Here is a 25,588-nt window from a genome sequence, read left to right on the forward strand (position 1 = left end):
ATATGGGCATGTGAAACTATTAACAAAAATATAGCTATAGGAAAAAGTCCAGCTGTATCTTAAATATTTTCTAAATATTGCCTTTGGTATTAAAAATGTCACAACTTGAATTTTAATAAAATAGTGCATATAGTATAGATGCCAATGAAACCAAGTCAAACTAGGCTGCACTCTAACTAAAAGGTTGAGATCATTCAGTATCCTCTGTTACAAAATAGGAATGTAAAGCCATTTCATTCACAAGAACCCTGCAGAAAACCAAAATAAATTAACAGAGTTGGGCAATCAATAAGCTCTTAATTTTGTCCTCTCTTCATGCTTGTGACATTCACTGGATTTTTAGTCTGCTAGCATGCATTTTGTGCTTATAAGATACTAGGTCTATATTAGAGAGCCTTAAAATTTCCTCACTAAAAGTATCATCTAGGCCACCACCTGCAGTGATTCAGGTTCCTCACTGCAGGGAGGCATGAAGGAAAGAGAGAAGAGAGGTGAAATCTACCCCATGTTCTGCTCATGCACCCCAACATGGGCCACAGCTTTATGAAGGATGAAAATAATATTTTCTACTTCATATCAAAGTACCATATGAACTCATTTTGACCCTGTGCACTGCTATGAATTCATAAATGGGCACTCTGTCATAGTAATTCCATTACAGGCTTTGAACCAGGTCATTTTTGGATTTAAATCCGAATGTCATCTCTTACTATGAGTGTGGCCTTATCCAAGTTACTCACCCCTCTAACCTGTCTTCTACATGCAAAATGGGAATAGTATCATCCACCATGCAGGGCTTCTGTGAGAGTTGCAGATCTTGAATGGCCAGAGATATCATTTTATGTTCATATGTTCAATATTTGATAGATACTATTATTATTAACTCCACAATTCTGCGATAGAAACTTTATTTAACTAAACTAAATTCCAGTCTATTATGGTTAAATCTTATACAGTGTGTATTCAGTGTTTATTAAGTCACAGGCTAATAGTAGAGGTAACATCAAAGAGTATTTATGCTAAGAATACAGTTATTAAATATGAAATATCTAAGATAACTCAGGAATTTGGGGAAAAGGTGGCCCCATCCCAAGATTCTGATTCAATGATCCAAAATGAAGGTCAGGATTCTGCAGCAGAATACTCCAGAAAATTCTGACACAAGGAAACCACACTTTGCAAAACTATGACACATATAGAGAATATTGTTATCTTCAATTTAGCCCATAATAACTGATAAATTATCCAATATCTAAAAAAACTGTCTATATATACAAATGTAAACCATAGGCACAGAATTGGGTTGTTGACCACCACGTCTACATGAAAATGGCCAATCTATTTAAGGATCGATCCCATCGCAGTGTAATTATATCATGAGTACAGGTTATGGGGTCAAAAAATATATATTTACTGACATACCTATTTCCTATAAAATTTAATTCTAATGTAACAAAGTCAGTAGAATCAAATTCTTTAAATACTTTGTCTCATTTTCTTGCCAGTAAACTTTCCTCCAGAGAGGAGAAAAATAACCTGTCTTTTTGCCAACTCATTCTTAAGGCATTTACATGCTTACAAGCTAAGTGACCCTTATTGCTAACTATATTTACCTATTATGGGTGATGATTCGACTTAGAAATTTAACATGATCCTTTAAACATGCTAAAAATCTCTAAAATTACATTTTCAACGTTATGCCTTCAAATTGTTCCTAGTTACACAATTATCTTTAGCTAAGTGTAAAATTTTTGTAATTGTGTCACTTTCCCACCATTTATCTTTAAGGTAAGGGACAAAAAGCATTTCTGAACTATTTTGTATTGTGTTTTTGTAAAGCCACTTTGGAATCCTAAAAGATAAAAAGAGTATATCTCTGAGACTAGATGGATAGGAAATAATAATTCAAATTTGGCTTGGCTTGGAAATGTCACCACCTCAGAAGGCAAACCATGCCAGCAATATTTGCCTATGGATCTCACATAAATTCCAAATCTGAATACTATCATGACACTGACCAAGATAATGGGCTTTAAGGAGATACCATTCCTTATTCCCAATCTTAACTTTAATGCTATATTGTTTCATAAGGAGAGGAACTTCACATACATGAGCTCAGTGAATCCCACAAAGGGTTCTTACTGAGAACACAAGCACCCAACATGTTACATAATCAGATTGAAGCACAGATCCCTAACTTCCCTAAATAGATCTAGAAAGACCCTCAATACTTTCATGCAACAACTACAGAGAAATTAGTGACTCAACTAACAGTCTTTGCCATATTTGCCTTATGAATTAAAGAAGGGGAAAGAAAAGAATAAAGTTTATCATCTTTAGGAAAAGTTTCATTTATGTTAATGAGGTTGTCAATGGTACAAATAACAAATTTATACTTGTTTCAGGAGTGCATATGTTTATCTCTTCCAGAGCTGCTTCTCTAATCACATTTGATTAAGTCATGTCTAAAATGGGTTTATGTTCTTTGAGATATAGCAATGGATGGCAATGAGGAGGTGTTCTGGGGCATACATGACTGGCTGCAAGCTACAATTGTAAATTATTTTTTAATGGGAAATCTGGAGTCACATATAGTACTTGATTAAGTATTTTAGTTCTCAAAAGAAAATTTAAGTGACTTAATACATTATTTTCATTTTAGAGTTAACGGTGAAATTAGATGACACATGGGGACGTGTTAGACATGTAATAAGCATCCTTAAATAGCAGAGGCCTTCCTTACTGTCAGAGAAAAGAATGTGGTCTCCATTTATGTATGAGCCTTTGTTCTCAGTACTGAATAGCTAACATTATCAGAATACATCAGATACCATTCTACCATGTCAAAGACTGGCAGAGCCACCTGGATGTGTGTCAGCCGCCAAAGAGCCAAATGACCAGCCCATCTGGTATGTGGTCACGTGACTAGCAGGCTATTTACATACACGCATCAGACAGAGAGATCTTAACACAGCCAATTATATGAATTGAATATGAAGGGGAAAAGTGAGACTATAGCTCTATAGTATCTCTAAACTGACCCAAAGGAAGAAGAAAAATCACATGATTGTACAATTCCCTCACTTTGTATCCTGTGGACAAATGGAGACAGGATAACTGGACAGCACAGTGTACTGACAGGCAAGAGTTTTGGAGCCAAATCCTGAATTCAAATCCTGACTCTACCAAGTTATGAGTTCTAAGACCTTAGGCATATTACTTACGCTCTTTGAGTTACAGTCTCTACTTATGAAAAGGAGGAATACGACCATCTACCTAGTTAGGCTGTTGTGATGTTTACAGGTAATCCTTATGAAACACCTAGAACAGTACATGACCAAACAAGAATGCATGTAAATGGAAAGATAATGTAGAAAGAGTAGTATAAGGATCAATAACAACACATTGCCTATATCTATTATCACCACGACCACACTGCTGCTGCTGCTGCTACTACTTCTAACACCAAAACCAACACTTATACAATATTTTGGAGAGTGTGTTGTGAAAACAATGATTTGCAGTAAGCTAGGTATTTGCTATTTTGATGTTTCATCAATTGAGTTTATCACTTAAATCAAAAAACAAAAACAAAACAAATATTCCGAGATGCATGATTGAGCTAGACTAAATTTATAAGGTTTATTTTATTAATGTGCCATTGGAAGTATATAGATCTTCACAATGCTCTTGAATAAATCAAAGGTCAATTAAGAACCTTATTTTTCTTTTCCAGGCTTACCCTATATTCAGGTACTAATAAAACAGGTGCCTAGAATTTTTATATCCTTTTTTTATGAAGTTCTAATTGAATACTTGCCAGAACAATTGACACAAAGCATATTTTTCTAGAATCCAAACACAAACTGAATTGAACACCAGCACTGTTATACACTAAGATACATATCATTTCCTATTTTCTATAAACTTCTCAGAAAATTCTACAGTTCAGTAACCAAACATTTGAATGATTTAAGAAAGGAGAGCTAAATAACTTGATAGTTTTCGTTTTTCCACTGACATTCTGATACAAAGTATTTCTTCCTAACATAGCAGCTTGCCATTAACTTTGGTTCGTGTCCTTGATGGTCACTAATAAATGATAATTCTATCAGGCTCTTAAATGGGTCATAGTGAGACAGTTTCTGCAGAGTTTCTTGTGGGACTCATGAAAAATATGTACTCCTAAGAGCATTTTAAACAGGTAACAATTAGTTAAAATGAATCTCAACTAGTTTTATAAACTGAATAGAGAGGATATTAGAATCAGCAGTAGGGAGAGATGCTAAAAGGGGGGAAGGAGTGACCGAAAGACTGGAAATATCACTAAGAAGAGCATACTTTGAGAGTCAGCATATCGAGGCCATTGTTAAAGGGCTTGGGAAAAAGACCATTTAAGCAGGCATGTTATAACCAAATAAAATTTAAACTATAATTTGGTATAGTTTTTCTCACCAAACTTTCATGCCTTCAAATTATCCTCTAATTTTTTTCCTACTCCTCCAACACACTTTCTACTTGAATAATTGTCATCTACCTGAGTGTTTCCTAAGTATACTACACATTGTCACCAACTTCATTGGCCAAATCATTAACCTTGCCTAATATTTCCTTTTCCCCATATTTGCCCAGCCAAGTCCAATTAATGCTCATTCATTTCTGCAGCTTCAAGATTTCCTGCACCAAGCATTTTACATGTTCAACTGATTTCCTCTGAATCAACACTGGTAGAATTGGGCACTACATGGATAAAGGAGACCTAAGTGAGTTAAATACCTTACAAGTAAGAGAAAAGACAACAGGTATTTTAGTATAAATTAGAAGGCAGAATGTGGACAAATAGTTAGGAAATTTCCTTTCCCCTTATCATTGCCTGCATTTGCAAATTGTTATTGATTGAGGACCCACTGTGTTCTTGGTACTACATTAGACATTATTGAAAACTGTGGCAGAATTGGCTTTCTCAAAGGGAACATTACCTATGCTCACCCTCTCTATTAGGAGTTTCTTATATAAAATGAAATCAAAGTAGATAATGTAATCAGTTTTGGCATTTTCTGTATTCCTTGAGAAAATGGTATTGTAATTTGAGAAATTATTGCCTCTAGTGACTTATCCATATCCTTCTTCCATCACCTGGGCCTTCAGAGTTATGAATCATTTGAGAAGTCCCTGACAACCTTTTCACCTTTTGCATCACAAAACTGCATAAATCGTATATGTTTTCCTACACTGAATGTGGAAATTAAACCTCTTTTTAATACACTATCTGTCTTGCTTGGCTGGTTTATGATGAGAAAGAAGGCCAAATATGTTTTTGAAGCAATAATTCATCAAGTACAAAGGAAGAGTGTGCAAATAGCTACATCTTACTAAGTAAGCATATTTTTAAATCCTCATAAAATATGATATCATACCTCACCAAAGTTGTTAAAAATGACAGGGGCGGGGAGGAAGGTGTCAATATTTAGATGGACAGAAAAGGTATAAAAGTGACATGCAAAAGTCATCATCTCCACAAAAACATTTTTGCAAGATGGAATGTGGAAAATGATGTAGGAGAACATTTGACAACAAACCACAGACAGGGAGGACTTTGAAGACAGACAAAAAAAACATTCTCTCATTTCTCTTTTATAATCAACAAGACTAAAAGATTGTCGGTCCCAGTGAAGAACCCAGTGGAGGGAAGGGTGAAGGCATCCAACATGTGACCATATATTGCTTTGATCCTGTTGTCAACTGATGAGAACTGTATTCTTACAAAAACAAATACATTCAGGTCCTAGGATAAACTAATTTCTTCTTTGTAAAGGCTTCTGGGCTGATTCAGTTGCTCTAAGAAAGGTAACTAAAATGATGAATTTAAATAATGATTTCATTGAGGTGTCGTTTCATGTGTGTCTTGTTTCTCCAACAAAATTATAAACCATGTCACCCATTTCCAACCTGTCACAATAATTCATAATTAAAATAATTAATTTTCTTATTTACTTTGCAAACATTAAGGAAGTCTATGTATGATACCATGCCAGGTGTCGTGAGAAAGGAATTAGCCCTGTGGGGACAGCCAGACAGTAGGGGACTCAAAATCTACCTTGAGTAGAAAGCGTAACTTCTCCACGTTTTTGTTTCCTTCCTGGGAAAGTGGTATAATAAGTGGGTTAAAAAATAAGTATATAGAACAATATAGAACAATGGCGCTCAGCTGGCATTTAGTCCCTAGCAATACATGCCACTTAAAGGGAATTGAAGAGTAAATCATGATCATTATTCCTGAGGAGTTTAAAATCTAGGAAGCCATATAAAACAGGTGACAAATAATTGTTATAACATGTCATCTAACTGGTACCCCTGGGAACAAAGTCATTCTTCACAGCCAATTTTTCTGGTTGGCTAAGGATTTTACACTTTTTAAGCACTTTTTAAAAATTATTTGAGTTAGAAATGTCTCTAATAACATCTTGTATATTTATTTATTCTTCCCCCATGATAACCTGGACATCATTTATTATTTTCATAACTCTGCAATCACTTTATGAACACCAGTTTAGGGTACTTTGCTAAGTGGGCACTTTACTAGGTCTGTTTGCTCTACCTTCAATGGCCTTAAATTGCTATAATTTTTAGGATTTCTGCGTGATATTTTTAGAAAGTCTCTTCTCCTTTCATCAGAGCCACTTCTTAAAGCTGTCAGAGTTTGTGTTTGTAATATCACTCTGCCTCCTAATTTACTGCTTCAAATCTACATTATGAGTCTGGGGATGGAAATCACCAGGCAAGTTAGAATTGTTCTTTGTTCTTGTATTTCCAATAAATATTAAGTATTCATTGAGAAATATAAACACATACCAACTCCTAAAAGAGAAATTATTTTAGAAATGACTAATGAAATAATAAAAGTAAAGAATCAGTTTTTCAACCTGAAGTATAAAACATCAGCCTGACAAAATGCAAAAAACATTAAAAATTTAATAAACTGGGTAAGCATTGCAGTAAGCATGATTGATGAAGGATTAATATCTTTATATGCAAGTTCATATAAATCAACAAGAAGACAATGAAATAAAAAGCAACAGTGTAAAGCAAGTCACAAAGAAGAAATTATATTTAGTGAATGAACATATGAGAAAATAACCCTTTTAATGATCTAAAAAGTATATACATCAGTTAGCCTTTGGCTACTAAAGTAACAACTTTTTAAAAATATTTTTAATGTAAAAAGTTTTTAATTTTGTGAGAGCCATGTATTGGACACTCTATTTTGAAGAGCAATTTAGAAATCAACATAAGGAATCATTAAAAAGTCCATCATCATATAATATTTGGAAATGCTACATAGGCAAAGATAATGTGATAGTAATATTTGTTGTTAAAGTTGGAAGGAAAATCCTAATTGTCCAAAAATAAGGGCTAGGTGAAGGAAATTATGTTTTATTGAATTATTATGGTTATATGGTAGTGTGTTAACTAAACATGCTAAATATACAGGTTTAAATATATTCTGAAGCCTTCTCTTTGTTTAAAACAATAAGGTATTGGTCCATGTATTGACAAATTAACAGAAAAAAAGAAAAACTCAGAAATGGACCCAAGCACCATGGAAACTTGTTACATGATAAAAGTGTCATCTGAAATCACTGGGGAAAAGGTCAGACTTTTTTAAAACTGAGGTTGGGGAAATTGGATAGCTATTTGGAAAAACATAAAAGTGAATCCTACCTCACACCATATACCACAATAAACTCCAAATGAATTAGATATCTAAATGTTAAAACAAACAAAAACAAAAACAAACAGAGAAACAAAAAAACATACAAATACTAGAAGAAAATGTAGATACATGGAAAGCCTTTCTAATTATAATTTAAAATTCAAATCCAATAAACATTTGATAAATTAAATAATATAAAATTAAAGAAAAAACTTTTGCATGACTTTTTGATTAGTCAAAAGACTAATGACAGAGAAGACATTTGCAATGTGTATCATGAAGAATAAATCTTTAATTTGTCACTTTAATATGTAAAAGCTCTTAGAAATTGAGAAATAAAAATAGCAAAATCCCAATAGAAAAAAATGCACAAAAATATAAATTTGACCCCCCAAAAAAGTATACAAATTTCCTGCCCCACAAAAATAAAAAAAGATGGAATTCTCAAAGTAAGACAAATTCAAATTAGGGGTACCTGAGTGGCTCAGTCAGTTAAGCATCTGACTTTAGTTTAGGTCATGATCTAGCAGTTTGTGAGTTTGAGCTCCACATCAAGCATGGCCCTGCATCAGGCTCAGCCCTGCATCTGCTTGGCATTGATGGTGTGGAGTCTGCTTGGGATTCTCTCTCTCCCTCTCTCGATGCCCCCCAACTCTGTGCTTGTGCTCTCATTCTCCTTCCCTCTCTCTCAAAATAAATAAATAAACTTTAAAAAATGAGTTAAAAGATTTACTAAGGTACATGTAAAAAAGACTTGAAGACAGGGTGCCTGGACGGCTCAGTCGGTTAAGCATCCGACTTTGGCTCAGGTCATGATCTTGCAGTTTGTGAGTTTGAGACCCATGTTGGGCTCTGTGCCAACAGCTCAGAGCCTGGAGCTTGCTTCAAATTCTGTGTCTCCCTCTCTCTCTGCCCCTCCCACTCCCCCACTCACTCTCTGTCTCTGTCTTTCTCAAAAACAAATAAACATTAAAATAAAAAGACTTTGGGGGGAGGAATTGCAAAATTCCTCTGCTTTGAGGATTTTTTTGATCATAAGAGCATGTTTGGTTCACCCATGCAGTTCAGACTAAAAGTTCTGAATAATAAAGCCTAGGCTCAAGCTTCCTACATGAGTTAATTCTGAAGAATACATCATCTCTCAGAGAATTCCCAGCAGGATTGAGACCCAGCTGCTCAGAGCCATCACATTCTCCATAAGCACCCTTCATTGCCTTTTCTTTCTCCCATGTCTGGCTTCACTTCTTCAACAGGCTTCCTTGGATCACTTCCCCACAAATGATCTCCACTCAAATCCTTGTTTCAGGATCTGCTTTGGGAACACCCAAACTGAGAGAGGTTGTATTACTTTTAAATAAAAAAAAATTAATCACAAAAGTTATCACTTTTATCACAAATTTAAAATAATTCCATATATTTTATTAATGCAGAGGTAACACATGATCCAGTGGGTCAGCTGAGCCAGTCTGAGTTTGTAGTCAATAGGTCACTGGACAAGAGCTTTAGACAAGTTTAATTAGGGCTTCCTTCCTCTTCACTGTTAACGTTTTTCTCTCTACCAGTCCTGATGCAAAGGGTCACTGGGTCTGTGAGTGGCTGATATCTGAGAAGAAATCCCTGTGTGTTTCCCCGACATAAGCCTAATTTCTCAGAAACCCAGGAGCCCAAGTAGGGAAGTGACCAGAAGTCTGAGCCCTCCAGGTCTTTGAGTGTGGAAGATTGAAAGGAAAAGAGAAGGGAGCTTCATTCAGGAACCTTAGCAGGAGCAAAAAGGCCAGCTATCTTTTCCCACACTGAGCAGCTCTAGGGAAGAATCCTCTTTCTTACCTATTCCATCTTCTAAAGGCTGCCAACATTCTTTGGCAGTCTCCTTCCATCTTGAACGCCAACAATGGCAAGCAGAGTCTTTCTCCATCACTCTGATACTGACTCCTCTCCCTCTTTCTTTCATATTTGAAGGACACTTGTGATGACATTGAAATCTTCTGGATAATCCAGGATAATCCCTTTATTTTAAACCTAATTCCACCTATAAACTGAATTCCCCATTTTCCAGCTAAAGTAACGTATTCACAGGTTTCAGGGTGAACAGTCAATTGGGGGGTCACTATTTTGCCTATCATAAATGGTGTGTATTTTTTCCTCTGACATTTTCTAGTTAGTTAATTGCTGATTTCCAGGAATGCTACTATTTTATGTATATTAATCTTGAAACTGGTGAACATGCCAAATTCATGTCTAAATTGTTCTAATGATATATCTAATGCTTCTCTTGGATTTTCTACTTAGTCAGTTTCATTATTTGTAATTTTTTCTTTTCCTTTTAAGTTCTTACATGTCTTATTTTTCTTGCCTTTTAAATTTGGCTAGGACACCCAGCTGAATAATGGGGATAATCACAGGATTTCTTATCCTGTTGCTGACTTGAACAGGAATGTTTATAAGTTTTTCTAAATAACAATAACATTTGTAGGAGGTTTTTGATAGATATCTCTTTTCACAATAGTAGAAAATTTTCTCTATCCTTAGTTTACCAAGTGTTTATATCATAATTGAGTGTTGAATTGTACCGAATGTTTTTTCTCTGTCTGTTGAGAAAACCATATGAAATTTTCTCCTAAATTTTATAGGTGTCTGAAATTGAACCATCTTTGCATTTTTGGATTTGGATAATCTCTTGGCTATCATGTAGTTTTTTATACACTGCTGAAAATATTTTGTCAATGGTACATTAAGGTTTTTGCTTTTATAGTCATACATGAAAATATACTATACTATTTCTTATTCTTATCCTTATATCCATTTTTAACATCAAAGTTACACAAGCTGCATAAAGTGGTTCAGTTAGATTTCCCATTTTGAGTGTCTGACCCAGTTTGCCTAAGATAGGCATTTTCTGCTCTTAAAGGTTTTTAAAATTATGCCTATAAATATCTGGGATTGTTATTTGAAGATTGGTGTGGAAGAAGGGCAAGACATTTTACCATTAATTTTATTTCTTTCATGGTTACTGATTTATTCATGATTTCTATTTTTCGAGGCTAGGTTAATAATTTATATTTTGTTAGAAAATTATCTATTTCATCTAAAACTTCAAATTATTACTGCCATCTGGTCATGCTACTCTCCTACAAACTTTAAATCCCTTTTGTATCTGTAGTTTTAATGTGTTTTCCTTCCCAATGCTATTCATTTGTGCTAGCTCCCTTTTTTTCTTGCTCCCATCTATAGATGGCAATTTCTCCTGCAGCTGCCAACAAATAGTTTTGTGTCATGGACAAATCCTCCTGTGGGAAAGGAGATGAGAAGACATTTGAGAGAGGAGTAAAAGGTCAAAGAACCTGAATGAGGCTGCTTCTCTCACTAGAGAAAGATGATGTGAAGGAACTTAGAAAAGAGGAGAGCATTTAGTGATTTGAATAAATATCTGCAGAACAGTCTATTAGAATGGCCCTCTATAAATTAGCCTCTATGAATATGGAAAGAATACTATGATACCTTTGTTACCCATCTAACTCCATAATTTATCTTGCATTTTCAGACTCTCGTAAATATTTAATAAAGTTCTACTGACATGAGAATTTTAGACAATATAAATCAATTTATGTAATAGCTCTAAGACTCACTGTGACTGACATTTTGCATAAGCAAAGCAGTAGATAAAATTATATGTGATAGTTAATGTATTGCTGCAAAAGGCAATCCAAATATTTCATTCTTAAACTCATTAAAAAATAAATGGATTACCTATATAAGAGAACTGCTGGGGATATGATTAGTTACTGAATGTGGAAAAGGTGAGCAATGTGACCAAGAATTAACACTAGAAAAGAAAAGGGATACACTGTGTGTGAAGTATTATGCTGAAAGAGGGAACTTGCATCATCAAAGAGTAAAAGTTGTGGGAATTGTATGACAGTGGACCACTCCACAAAGACTTTCAATAAGACTGACTAGAACCTAATTTCCACAGACAGAAAACAGGAATTCAGGTCATTTATGTGAGAACAAATTGGAGGTAAAAGCAACATACACACATTAGGACCCCTGTCATGACAACTCTCAAATAGAATAAGAAAGGACACTGCAACTGTGACTCAGGTCAAACCTCTCACGCAGATACCAAAATTATAAAGAAACCAGAATTAGGCAATCTGAAGAGTGGAGAAGAGAACCCATCCCAAAAGGGGAAAAATTGTGGAAAAAAAACCAAAGCAATAGATAAAGAATTTCACAATCTCAGATACATTGGGCATTTATTATTTTAGTACCCAAATATCACCTATTCTCTTCTTAATTAATATTTTCTTTTTTTAACTTCATTTATTTATTCATTTGAAAAAGAGAGATAATCCCAAGCAGAGCCCAATGTGGGTCTCGAGCTCACAAACTTTGAGATCAAGACCTGAGTTGAAGTCAAGAGTTGGAGTCTTAATTGACTGAGATACCCAGGCACCCCAAATATCACCTATTCTTTCAAAACATTCTCCCCTGGCCACGTGGCTCTGGTGTTAGCTGACTATGACTGAGCCCCAATCAGTTGGATGTACATATTCCACTGAGCTGAGCTAATCGGAGCCTGTTGAGATTGCCCAAGCTTGTGCTAGGAGAAGAAACTCTTCTTTTCTCCTTGTCAGGCTGTAGGAATGTGAATGAGGTCTTCCTACAGAAGGTTCCCTTACTGATGGAGAATACAGTCTCAGAGAAAAGAACCATCACACTGAGATGAAAGAGATAAATGTGAAGAATCCTGACAGCAGTCAACCCCAGACCCAGTCAACCCTAATGTTACTTCCACACCAACCCCTCCTACCATTTGCTTATATGAGCTGACAAATTCCTCTCTGTGTTAAAATTATTTCAAATTGGTTTTCTGTCTTCAGCAAAGACTCATGACTAAAGACCAGATATATATATGTGCAATCAAGTAATTAAAGAAAAAACTACAAGAAACCTCTAAAGAGAAAAAGGAAGTAGTTCTAAACTGAGCGTATTTATTTAGGCAGCTGGATAGGAGAACTGAAAAATTGAACAAAAGAAAATGTTTCTCTTAAGTGTGGTGTGCTATGATTATTTTGCACTGCTTTTGTAAGTGGGTTAAAAATTATGGTTAGCTGACCAGTGAGGGCATATTAGTAGTCCCAGTGGCCAAAATGAACACTGAAGGAAGAATCTCCACGTGGCCGACATGGCAGCAACTGGGAAAAGATTTATGTCTCCTCTGGTGGCCGATCATGCTTGATTCCTCTTCACTTCCGATACACTTCCTCTTCACTCAAGCTGTCCACTGGAGGTTTGGCAGCCACTTATGAACTGACGGAATCTAATAAATTTCTTTCCCAACCTCTTTTGGAGTTAGATGGAAAATTCCCTGAAAAATCACCTCTTGATTGAGATATTCCTATGAATAAGTAAAGGTCTAGTAGCTATTATCTGCTACCTCCTGTAGAGCAGGAGGTAAAAGGCAGGAGTGACAGAGAAGTGTTGAAGATTGACAAAGCAGAGACAAAGCCAAATTAATCTAAGGGGCAGGAAATGTAAGCCAGAGCTAACCATGAGTTGGTTGAGATGATTCATACACCTAACCTGAGAATACACTCAAATCCTTTAGCACTCTGTCCTCTGGAGTGTGAACATTTGACAGCATACTGATTTCTCCCACCCTTTGTTAATTGACTTATAATTAACATACCATGTTATATTAGTTTCAGGAGTACAATATACAGTAAAACCTTGGATTGCAAGTAACTTGCTCTGCAAGTGTTTCACAAGACAAGCAAACATTTCTAATAAATTTTAACTTTATAAAAGAGCAATGTCTTACATGATACTGTATATGGAAAATGCAAAAGTTTCCACCAAAAAAACCTGCTAGAACTGATTCATGAATTCAGCAAAGTTGCAGGATATAAAATCAATGCACAGAAGTCGGTTGCATTCCTTTCCACCAACAATGAAGTGACAGAAAGAGAAATCAAGGAATCAATCCCATTTACAATTGCACCAAAAACGATAAAATACCTAGGAATAAATCTAACCAAAGAGGTGAAAAATCTATACACTGAAAACTGTAGAAAGCTTATGAAAGAAATTGAAGAAGACACAAAAAAAATGGAAAAAGATTCCATGCTCCTGGATAGGAAGAACAAATATTGTTAAAATGTCAATACTACCCAAAGCAATCTACATATTCAATGCAATCCCTATCAAAATAGCACCAGCATTCTTCATAGAGCTAGAAAAAATAATCCTAAAATTTGTATGGAACCAGAAAAAACCCAAATAGCCAAAGCAATCCTGAAAAAGAAAACCAAAGCAGGAGGCATCACAATCCCAGACTTCAAGCTATACTACAAAGCTGTAATCATCAAGACAGTTTGGTACTGGCACAAGAACAAACACTCAGATCAATGGAACAGAATAGAGAACCCAGAAATGGACCCACAAACGTATGGCCAACTAACCTTTGACAAAGCAGGAAAGAATATCCAATGGAATAACGACAGTCTCTTCAGCAAGTGGTGCTGGGAAAACTGGACAGCAACATACAGAAGAATGATCCTGGACCACTTTCTTACACCATACACAAAAATAAACTCAAAATGGATGAAAGACCTAAATGTAAGACAGGAAGCCATCAAAATCCTCGAGGAGAAAGCAGGCCAAAACCTCTTTGATCTTGGCCACAGCAACTTCTTACTCAACACATCTCTGGAGGCAAGGGAAACAAAAGCAAAAATGAACTACTGGGACCTCATCAAAATAAAAAGCTTCTGCACAGCAAAGGAAACAGTCAGCAAAACTAAAAGGCAACTGACAGAATGGGAGAAGATATTTGCAAATGACATATCAGATAAAGGGTTAGTGTCCAAAATCTACAAAGAACTTATCAAACTCAACACCCAAAAAACAAATAATCCAGTGAAGAAATGGGCAAAAGACATGAATGGACACTTCTCCAAAGAAGTCATCCAGATGGCCAACCGACGCATGAAAAAATGCTCAGCATCACTCATCATTAGGGAAATACAAATCAAAACCACAATGGGATACCATCTCACACCTGTCAGAATGGCTAACATTAACAACTTGGGCAACAACAGATGTTGGTGAGGATGCAGAGAAAGAGGATCTCTTTTGCACTGCTGGTGGGAATGCAAGCTGATGCAGCCACTCCGGAAAACAGTATGGAGGTTCCTCAAAAAATTAAAAATAGAACTACCTACGACCCAGCAATTACACTACTAGATATTTATCCAAGGGATGCAAGCATGCTGTTTCTAAGGGGAACATGCACCCCCATGTTTATAGTAGCACTATCAACAATAGCCAAAGTATGGAAAGAGCCCAAATGTCCATCGATGGATGCATGGATAAAGAAGATGTGGTATGTGTGCGTGTGTGTGTGTGTGTGTGTGTGTGTGTGTGTGTATGTATGTATATGTATATATATGTATATGTATATATGTGTGTGTGTGTGTATATATATATACATACATACATACATACACACAATGGAGTATTACTCAGCAATAAAAAAGAATGAAATCTTGCCATTTGCAGCTACGTGGATGGAACTAGAGGGTACTATGCTAAGCGAAATTAGAGAAAGACAAATATATGACTTCAATCATATGAGGACTTTAAGACCCAGAACAGATGAACATCAGGGAAGGGAAGCAAAAATAATATAAAAACATGGAGGGGGACAAAACGTAAGAGACTCTTAAGTATGGAGAACAAACACAGGGTTACTGGAGGGGTTTTGGGACGGGGGATAGGCTAAATGGGTAAGGGGCATTAAGGAATCTACTCCTGAAATCACTGTTGCACTATATGCTAATTTGGATATAAATTAAAAAATAAAATAAAAAGAAGAGTGATGTCTTGCAATACACGTAGTATATGACACTGAATGCCACATGATCACAACTGAGACAATTGTTCTTCTCTCTCTCTCTCTCTCTGTCTCTCTCTCAGTGCGGGATTGTGGGTGATCATCTCCATGCTCAGGCAGTAGCGTTTGGCAGAAAAATCCCAGTGATTTTTCAGAACGCTGGAAGGTGCCCACCACTAGCACTAGTGTATTTTTTGTCCCTTCAAAGCACCTATGGACAGTTTTTTGCTTTTCCATGTAAGAGTAAGCTAAGGAATGCTTTATTTCATTCTAGGTCATTGGATAGGTTCCTTGTTAAAGTTGCATGAAAAGAAAAAGATTCCATTGAGCCAATAGATAGCAGTGATTCCGTCAGTGATAGTGAAAGTCATCCTACACAATAACCCACCTTTCCTCTCCCGTGTCTCCCAAACACCAGCCACAAAAGTCTTCAAAGATTAACTGCAGGTTGATTTGTTTATTTGTCTTTATATTTTATATTTTCTTTATTGTTTTGTATTATATTACAGTATTGTAATCATTTTTATAGGAATATTTTTAGGTTGTGGAACAAAACACTTGAGTTTCCATTATTTCTTATGGGGAAATTTGCTTTGATACACAAGTGCTTTGGATTATGGGAATGTTTCTGGAACGAATTATGCTCGCAAACCAAGGCTTTACTGTAATGATTCAACATTTCTATACATGACACTGTGTTCATCATGATAAGTGTACTCTTAATCCCCTTTATCTATTTCACCCCTCCCCCCGCTCACCTTCCCTTTGGCAGCCACTCGTTTGTTCTCTGTATTTAAGAGTATGATTTTTTGTTTGTCTCTTTTTTTCTTTGTACATTTGTTTTGTTTAAGTTCCACATATGAGTAAAATTACATGGTATTTGTGTTTCTCTGACTGTCTTAATTCATTCAGCATTATACTCTCTAGGTGCATTCATATTGTCCCAAATGGCAAGATCTCATTCTTTTTTATAATTGAGTTATATTCCAATATCTATATATCTATCCATACACATATGTATATATATACCACATCTTTATGCATTCATCTTGGGTTGCATCCATATCTTGGTTAGTGTAAATAATGCTACAATAAACATCGGGGTGCACATAGCTTTTCAAATTAGTGTTTTTCTTTTCTCTGGGTAAACACCCAGTAGTGGAACTACTGGATGATGGAGTACTGATTTTAATTAGCCTCTAATTCATTTGCACTTCCTTGTGACAATGGGAAATAATTTAACCTTTCTCAGCCCCTCTTTCTTCTGGATCAAAAAATGGATCATCATTATCATATAATATCTAATAGTCTTAGCTTTGTATTTGTTACATATAAATTAAATAGCCTTTTTCTTTTTTAAAAAAATTATGACAAGATATAGAGAAAGCTGATCAGGACTCAGTTTCCTTGAACTTCAATTCAATTAATTATTCATGACCTACATTGCTAAATTATCCTAGGGCTCCCCTACATTTCCAAACAATTATGAAAGACATGGTAAATTAAAAAATCCTTTAGCATCCAGATGGCAAACCTTTAGTAAAATATAGTAACTTCAACCACTCTATAGTTGAGTATTCTCTGACAGCATTTTCAACATCCACAGTACACAAGTTATAATGGCCCTGAGTGACTGAAATTTAACATTTAATGAGCAACTACAATGGGTCAGGTACTAAGCTATAGTATCTCCAACTACAATAGCAATGAAAATAACAACCTAAATAACAATAACTAGGAGAATGACTAATATGTATTTGTACTTACTATGTGCCAGGCATTTTGCCAAGCAGTATCTCATTTCATCCTTATAGCACAATGCTATAGAACTATAACTATCTACATGTTACAATTGAAGCCCAGTGAGGCTAAGTAATTTGCCGAAGGTTACATGGTTAATTAGTGGAGAAATGAGACGAGAACCCAGACTGCCTATTATGGGTTAAATTGTGTCCCTACCCAAAAAGATATATTTTTCCATGTAAATCTTTTGTTTCAATAAATAAAACATATTCATAGCTTCTATTTTATATCACATTTACAGATGAGGAATACTTCTAGGCCCAAATAGGTTAACAGCGAAGCTACTACTGCTGGAAGGAATGCATGCCTGCACTCTAGGCATTTTAAGCCTAAAAGGAGAGACTTAATATTAGAGAACACCACACTTCACTCTCTAGGCTAGAGAACTGAAACCAGAGGAAAAGCAGAAGACTTAGTGAAGCTCCTGTAACCACCATCTGATACCCTCACCTTCATGCTACAGAAGTAAATGACAGCTGTGCTACTTTTAGATAAGCTAGAAGTAGGTTTCCTGACTACATTAAGTGAAACTTTCTCTCATTGTTAACAATTGCACCACGGGCATTAGCTACAGAAAAGTATCCACTGATAAATACATACTATTAGTGAAGAGGGAGCCACACAGGTATCTTGTTTCGTCAAATATCAGGAACTTCCACATCATAGCAGGAGAGCAGTGGATCAACTCCACCTCTCCCAAAGGTTTAGTCCAAAAACTTCCTGTTGGCATTTGCACCAAATAAACGTCCCCTTCTGGCATCATCTGAGGGACTAGGAGATCCAGCCGGCTTTCTAGAGGATTGGAAGCTCATATTTTATGATCCCTATTATAGATCTCAATCCACCAGCTATCTCCTCAGGCAGGTAGTTCCGACCAATTTGGACATCAACATCTTTTTTGGTGGCAATTTTGTACATAGGATTCGCTTTTTGCACTGCAGCCCTTACCAGAGGGAAATCCTGTTTCCTGCAATGAACAATGCTCATTCTGGCCTCCGACAATTGGCACAAACCCTGGAGGACAAATCCATCCAGCAGCACTTTGTACCTGGTTGTATCTTTTACCACTTTGCTGAGTCTCTGTTTTGCTTCATTTAGTAGTAGGTCTGTAAAAAGGTCTTCTCTCGCTCTGAGGACTTTGAGTCTTGCTTGATTCATCAAATTAAACATCTGAATTTTCTCCTCCTGCTCAATCTGCTTTTCTTTTTTCTCATAGTATTCCATTATCTTCAGTCTTTGGGTTTGCACAAGACAACCTTTCTCAATGTTGAACACTTCCTCTGCCTTTGCATCTATTTCTTCTGCTTTCTCATTGGATTCTTGTTCAATAAAAGCCATCATATGCTTAATCTGCTTTTGCACACCAACATCACTGAGGGCCATGGCAAAAGCAGTGCTAGGCTGAAGAGCCACTGGCTGGAGAAGAGATTAGAAGGGCCCCAAAAGGATATTTTGAAGTCCTAACCCCCACTGCCTAGGAATATGACTTTATTTGGAAATATAGTTATTGTAGATATAATTAGTTAAGATGAGGTCACACTGGTGTAGGGTGGCCCCTAGTCCAATATGTGTCCTTATGAGAGGATGGCCATGAACACAGAGACACGAAGCAAGAACACAAGTGACAATGAAGACAGAGATTGGAGTGATATAGCTACAAACCAAGGAAGATTGCCAGCAAACCACCAGAAGCAGGAAGATGCACAGTATGATTTCCCTACAGGTTTCAGAGGGACCATGGCCCTGCTGACATCTTGATTTCAGACTTTCAGCCTTCAGAACTATGAGAGAATACATCTCTGGGTTTTGAAACTACCTGAGTTGTGGTACTGTGTTACAGCAGCTTTAGAAAACTAACATAATGCCTAACTCCAATGCCTTCAGCATGCCATGTTTTATTACCACATCAGCATGAAATCTTTCCTGGATGATAAAAGAAATATTCAATTATATGTAAAATAGGTATCATTTTTCAATTTTAATGAATTCTAATTACATGAAGATCCACATAAGACAGATACATATATATATTTTTAATCAGAGTTCCTAGTCTCTGCCTCAGCTGTTGTAAACACAATTTTTGTAGTTATTTTTAAATATTTTGCAAAATAGCCTTTTAAATTACAGGAATGGTCAACATCTATCCTGAAGCAATTTTCATCTTTAAAAAAGGGTTCATTGTATTTTGTGGGGTGGCTGTTCAACTATTTTATTTAAATTACCACACTCTAAGAGCTCATCTGGAAGAAACAGACTAATAGTAGAAAGGACAAACAAGACAAGCTTACACAATACATGATCCTATGCAACCAACCACAGACACGGATTTGCCTTCCAGAGGAAAAAACCAGGAGAGAGAATACAGACTCAGGGGAAAGACAGGAAAGATACAGTGAGGATATCTTGTCTTGGAAGTCTTAGAGACTTCCAAGTCTTAGAGAAAGAGATGGGCACACAAGGAAAAGCAGGGCGGGGTGAGCAGAAGAAGAAAAATGAGGCTGAAGATACAAGGGGAAGCAGGTGGAGAACCTGCAAGGAAATGGGGAGGAGGGGTTGAGGGGGAAAGAGAGAGAGGGGGCAGGAGGGAGAGAGACAGAAATACAGAGAGAAAAAAAGAGATGAGGTGAAGGGACAGTAAGGGAGAAAAAATATTCTGAATTGTGTGAAGGTGTGACATTTTGTCTGTTCATTGCCCTGATGGCAGACATTTCTTCAGGGTCCTAGGGCCAGCTTCGACATGAAATGAGACATTCCATGGCACTTTTTCAAAAAGATAAGTATCCAGTCAAAAATCCAAAGGAGGAAAATCCTACTCTTATAAGTCTTTTTTTTTTAATCTTGGCAAAGTATTTCTCTGAAACAAAAGAGCAGTGTATATCCCCATCACATTGTTGAAGAGTCCCTTTTAAGAGCCGCCACATCACATGCAATACTTGATCACCATCAAAGCCCAAGTTTTCTAGTGCCAAGAGCCAAGTGTGCTGTGGTTTGATCTTTGAAAAATATTTCTGGATAGTAAAGATCAAGGGCCATAAAGATGGAGACACATTTTGTCACCATTCTACATTTGTGCTATTAGAGTATTATATCTATTAGGAGCAGGGGTTTCTCAGTAAAAGGCACAATTACAACAGCCCATAGTACAAAAGTAGCATTTTTAATGTATCATATTTAATTTATAAATATATAATTGTAAATGTATTTATTATGTATTATAAATGTAAATATACATATACATAATTAAAAATTACATGAAAAGCCTCAGGGTTCAAAGTAAATATCCTTTAACAAATTCAAACCAGAAAAAGTATCATGAAAAAGCAAAAGGAAACTCAGCAGCATTACAGTTGCAGATCTTGAAGCACATTTTTATTATGCTTTAAGAATAAACATGCCACCAGGTTAGAGTAGATGAGCCTTTCTAAATACCTAGATAAAGAAAGAGTTTCTCAAAGAGAAAGTTTTCTTCAGGTCCTGCTTCAACTTTCAGTGCTAGAAACTGTTTCTATATTTAATATACTGATAAATAGGTCCTCTATAACACATTCCATATGTTTTTAAATGTGTGCATATGTCTTTTTTATAATCTAGATATTCCTTTTATACTTTGTTTTCTTAATCCAATTAAGCAATATCCATTTAAAATACACAGATAAAAACTAATACTAGGAAGTAGAATCTGATAAATGATACAATTAAGTGTATAGCTAGAATTCTCTAAAACTTAAGACAATGGAGGGATCACTCCTTGCAGGGACAGACTGGAGGAAAAGTTTCATGGAAGGACAGGACAGGACCCAGGGCTGACCAGACTCACACAAGGAGGGAGGAGGGAATTCCAGGCAGGGAAAGGACTGGAAAAGGGAGTAATACTGGGATGTGGGAGGAGGACAGTGGAAAGACACAGAGAAAGAAGGTTGACTGGGTCAATTATGACTGGAAAACCTCAGCAAGAAGTGTAGCCAGTGTAGACTTGGAGAGAGAGGAAAGATAGGAAGAAAGCAGTGGTTTACTGAACTGGCACCAATATGAAAGATGGATTTAATTGCAGCAAAAGCTAAAGGCAGATAAATTAAATGGTTGTACAAAACAGCAATAATCCAGGTGTCAGAAGGTGGAGGGCCTGGGGAAGGGTGACAGTAATGAGAATGGAAGGAAGGAATATTATGAGAAATGAATGCTCAGAGCTTGGAGACAGGATGTTGGAGTTTTATCTATAGGATCTGCATTGTGCTTCTATTTCAGCTGGTGGTGACAAAACATCTCTGAGCCTTTTTAGCCTTAGGTCAAATGCTTATGAGTCAGGAAGAGAAACATTCTTTTTTTTTTTTAACCCCAGTTTTATTGAGGTAAAATTGACAAATGCAGTTGTAAGATATGGAAAGCATACATCACAGAGAAATACTCTTTGAGGGCTGTAATTTAAGAATGGAAGACCACTCCTGCAACCTTCAGAATAAACCACTCAGTTCTGCCCATATCTCTCTTAAGTTGGAAATTCTTTTTTTGAAGTTAGCATTTTTAATGCGGTATTTTCTTTAATAATAATCTTGACTTTGTTGCCCCCAAATTATTGTTGTTGGGTGTATCTGAATCAGGATTTTAGGAAAGATATTTCATGTCTTCCCTAACTGCCTTACATAGGAGGAATCACATGAGCAAAGTGAAGGTATATTTTAACTGAGATGTGCTTTCTATATCTCAATATATTTCTATATATTGAGTGGAAAACTCAATCCTGAGGCCATATACCTGGAAACTTCAAAAATCTGAATCAATTCTAATGGCCAAAGAATACATTTTAAAAGTTTTTTTTTTTAATTGTACTGAAAAGACAAAAGAGATATGAAAAAATTCATGGACTCACACACATGAAATTGATTCGTAAGCAAAGATGCCAAGCTTCTCTTCAAAGTTTAACCAGAATTCAGACACTTTTCTAACAAGAAAGCTACCTGCATTTTCAGGCAGGAAGAAAACAGAAATAAAGAAAGTGGCAAGACATTCATTCTTTGACTCTTTTATTAAACAACCAGTTATTGAATATCCATTTCTATACAAGGTGACAACTACAAAGATGAAGAAGAACCTGTCCCTGGGTGAATAATAGTGAAGTCTGGGATTTAATAGTACATTATAGTTTATCAAGTCCTTTCTCTTCATGTGTGAAGATCTCCAACAACCCTCAGAAAAAGTTAGGAAACACTTCTATTTTTTTAGATCAGAGAGTAAAATGATAAAAGGTCTTCTATAACCCACATCTCATAATGCTCATGCCCATTACTGTTTCCTGGGTTATTCTCTTTATTCGGATGAGAATGCTCTCACTTACTCATTCAGATATTGATGAAATCCATAAATATAACTGAATACCCACCACACACCAGGCACCAAAGGCTTTGGAATGAAGAAGACGAAATAAACAGAATCGCTGTCCTCAAAAAGTTCACATTCAGGTAGGAAGGCAAGTAAACAGCTTTAGGGAAGTGATCAGTGACCCAAAAGTAAGCCCCTTGTGTCAATGTGCAAATCTCTGGAAGCTCCCTCCCCAGGGCCATGCAAACCTGACCATCCTAGATCAAGACCCATGTTCACTATACAGCCTTCACTTTACAAAACCTCAGTTCACATTTGTTTGGTTTTGCCCCCAAATTTCCAAACAATTAGAATCTACAATTTAGTCCTCCATTATGTATGTCCTTTCATATCTTCAATTTTTTTAATGTTTATTTATTTTTGAGACAGAGCGAGTGAGCAGGGGAGGGGCAGAAAGAGAGGGAGGGAGGGAGGGGGAGGAGAGAGAGAGAGAGAGAGAGAGAGAGAGAGAGAGAGAGAGAGAGAGATTGAGAATCCCAAGCAGGCTCCACACTGTCAGCACAGAGCCTGATGCGGGGCTTGATCTCACAAACCTTGAGATCATGACCTAGGCTGCAACCAAGAGCCGGACACTTACCTGACTGAGCCACCCAGGAGCCCCAAATCTTCAATTTTTTTAAGTTTATGTATTTATTTTGAGAGAGAGAAAGAGCACAAGCAGAGGAGGGGCAAAGAGGGAGAGAGAGAGACAATCCCAAACTGGCTCTGCATGGTCAGCATGGAGTCTGATGCAGGGCTCGAATTCACAAACTGGCCAGATCATTACCTGAGCTGAAACAGAGTCTGACACTTAAACTGACTGAGCTGCCCAGGTGCCCCTATATTTCCAAATTTTAAAATATGTTTCTTACCTACTATACCAGATTTCTAAGTTTCACATGGGCAAGAATGAAGTCTTATAGGCTCCTATATTCCTCTCTGAGGACCTGAGCATTCCACATCTGAACTGACGATTCATAAATATTTATTGCTAGATTTGTATGTGTCATGTGATATAATTGAAACAGTATATTTTGCCTAGCTAATTTCAACTAACATAAATTTCTTCAAAAGTTGTGGGAAGGAAATCTGGAATAAGAAAAAAATCTTGGTAAACATGTATTCCATCCTCACTCTAAATATTCTTAGTTGTTTTAATGATTTGACACCTATTAGGTTGGCACTAGCTCCTGCTGGGTTAATAATCTGTATTCTTAGTAATAGAGCAGTCCAACTATTTTCTTTTCTTTTTTATTTTTGTAATGTTTATTTATTTTTGAGAAAGAGAGAGACAGAGTGAGCAGGGGAGAGGCAGAGAGAGAGACACACACACAGAATCCGAAGCAGGCTCCAGGCTCTGAGCTGTCAGCACAGAGCCCAACACAGGGCTTGAACCCATGAACTGCGAGATCATGATCTGAGCTGAAGTCAGATGCTCAACCGACTGAGCCACCCAGGAGTCCTCCAACTGTTTTAAGGACATAAAATTATTTATTGTCATCACCTAATATATGTTTATTCTCTATTGGAGCCATGACATTAAAATGAATATTATGGAACCCAGACTTCTAAGTATCCAATACTATGGAAATATGGGGCTGTCTTAAACATCTGAATCAGTGCTGTCTCACAGAACTATAATGAAAGTCATGTATAAAATTTTCTACTATCTACAATTAAAAAAGTAAAAAGAAACAGGTGACATTAATTTTAATAATGTACTTAAACCCAATGTATCCAAAAATGTATCATTTTAATATGCAAACAATATTAAAAATATTAGTGAGATATTTTACATTCTTTTTACTAAGTCGTAAAAATACAGTGTATATTTTATGCTTACAGCACATCTCCATTTGGAGGCTAAATTTTTATCAGAAATACTTGATTGTTATTAGGAATGAAATTTAAAACTCATAGTTTAAAAAACAGATTTCCAGAAACCTAGTTATTCCAAAAAATACTTAAACTGTTTGCAATAATTGAAAAAAAATGTGTTTAAAAAAATTTTTTTTAATGTTTGTTTATTTTTAAGAGACAGAGAGACAGAGTATGAGCAGGGGAGGGGCAGAGAGAGATAGAGAGGGGGAGACACAGAATCCGAAGCAGACTCTAGGCTCTGAGCTGTCAGCTCAGAGCCTGATGCAGGGCTTGAACTCGTGAACTGTGAGATCATGACCTGAGCCGAACTCAGATGCTTAACAGACTGAGTCACCCAGGCACCCCAAAAAATGTGTTTTTCAACTCAAATATACATTAATTAAGTTAAAATTAGGAACAAATTAAAACCTCAGTTCCTCAGTTGTACTGGCACAAGGGCAAATGCTCAATAGCTGTGGCTACCATGCGGAACAGCACAGAGCTGAGTCAATCACTATCCACACTTCCCCTTCAGCAACAATATGCAAGGCATATGTTTCTTTGTCTTATTTTGGTTTGCACTTTGTTGTTTAATGGAACGTTCCTTTAAGTGGTGATAATGGAAGATGGTTGTAGTAGCTGATGCAAGGGAAGGACCAATCCTAGGTCCAGTCAAGGGTGTAAGCCAAGTGGGAGCTCTCTTCAACTGGACCCCTTGAGAATGTGCCTTCACTTTTCATGGTTTCACATATTTGAACTTGAGTAATCACCACAGGCAGGAGGAAAGAGGAATGAAAGACTGATAAAGGCTTTCTGATCTTCCAGGTGTTGGCCTCCCACATAAAGCCACGTGACCTCTTAGAAGTACCTTTCATTTCCTTAGAATGTAGATAAGCAGTTTTTAGTTGTACATATATGCATTTTTTTTTCATAAAATGACCCTGGTAGGGTGCAGATAT

The 25,588-nt window shown here is 36.4% G+C and overlaps 1 protein-coding gene and 1 pseudogene across 2 annotated transcripts in view; both read right to left on the reverse strand.

Annotated features, from left to right (window-relative positions):
* Nucleotides 1-25,588, reverse strand: part of ARHGAP24 (Rho GTPase activating protein 24) — a 671,369-nt gene that overhangs the window by 465,541 nt on the left and 180,240 nt on the right. The window lies entirely within an intron of this gene.
* Nucleotides 17,584-24,814, reverse strand: LOC131506017 (V-type proton ATPase subunit E 1-like; annotated as a pseudogene).

The sequence above is a fragment of the Neofelis nebulosa genome, chromosome 3, assembly GCF_028018385.1.
Source record: "Neofelis nebulosa isolate mNeoNeb1 chromosome 3, mNeoNeb1.pri, whole genome shotgun sequence".
NCBI classification, from domain to species: Eukaryota; Metazoa; Chordata; class Mammalia; order Carnivora; family Felidae; genus Neofelis; species Neofelis nebulosa.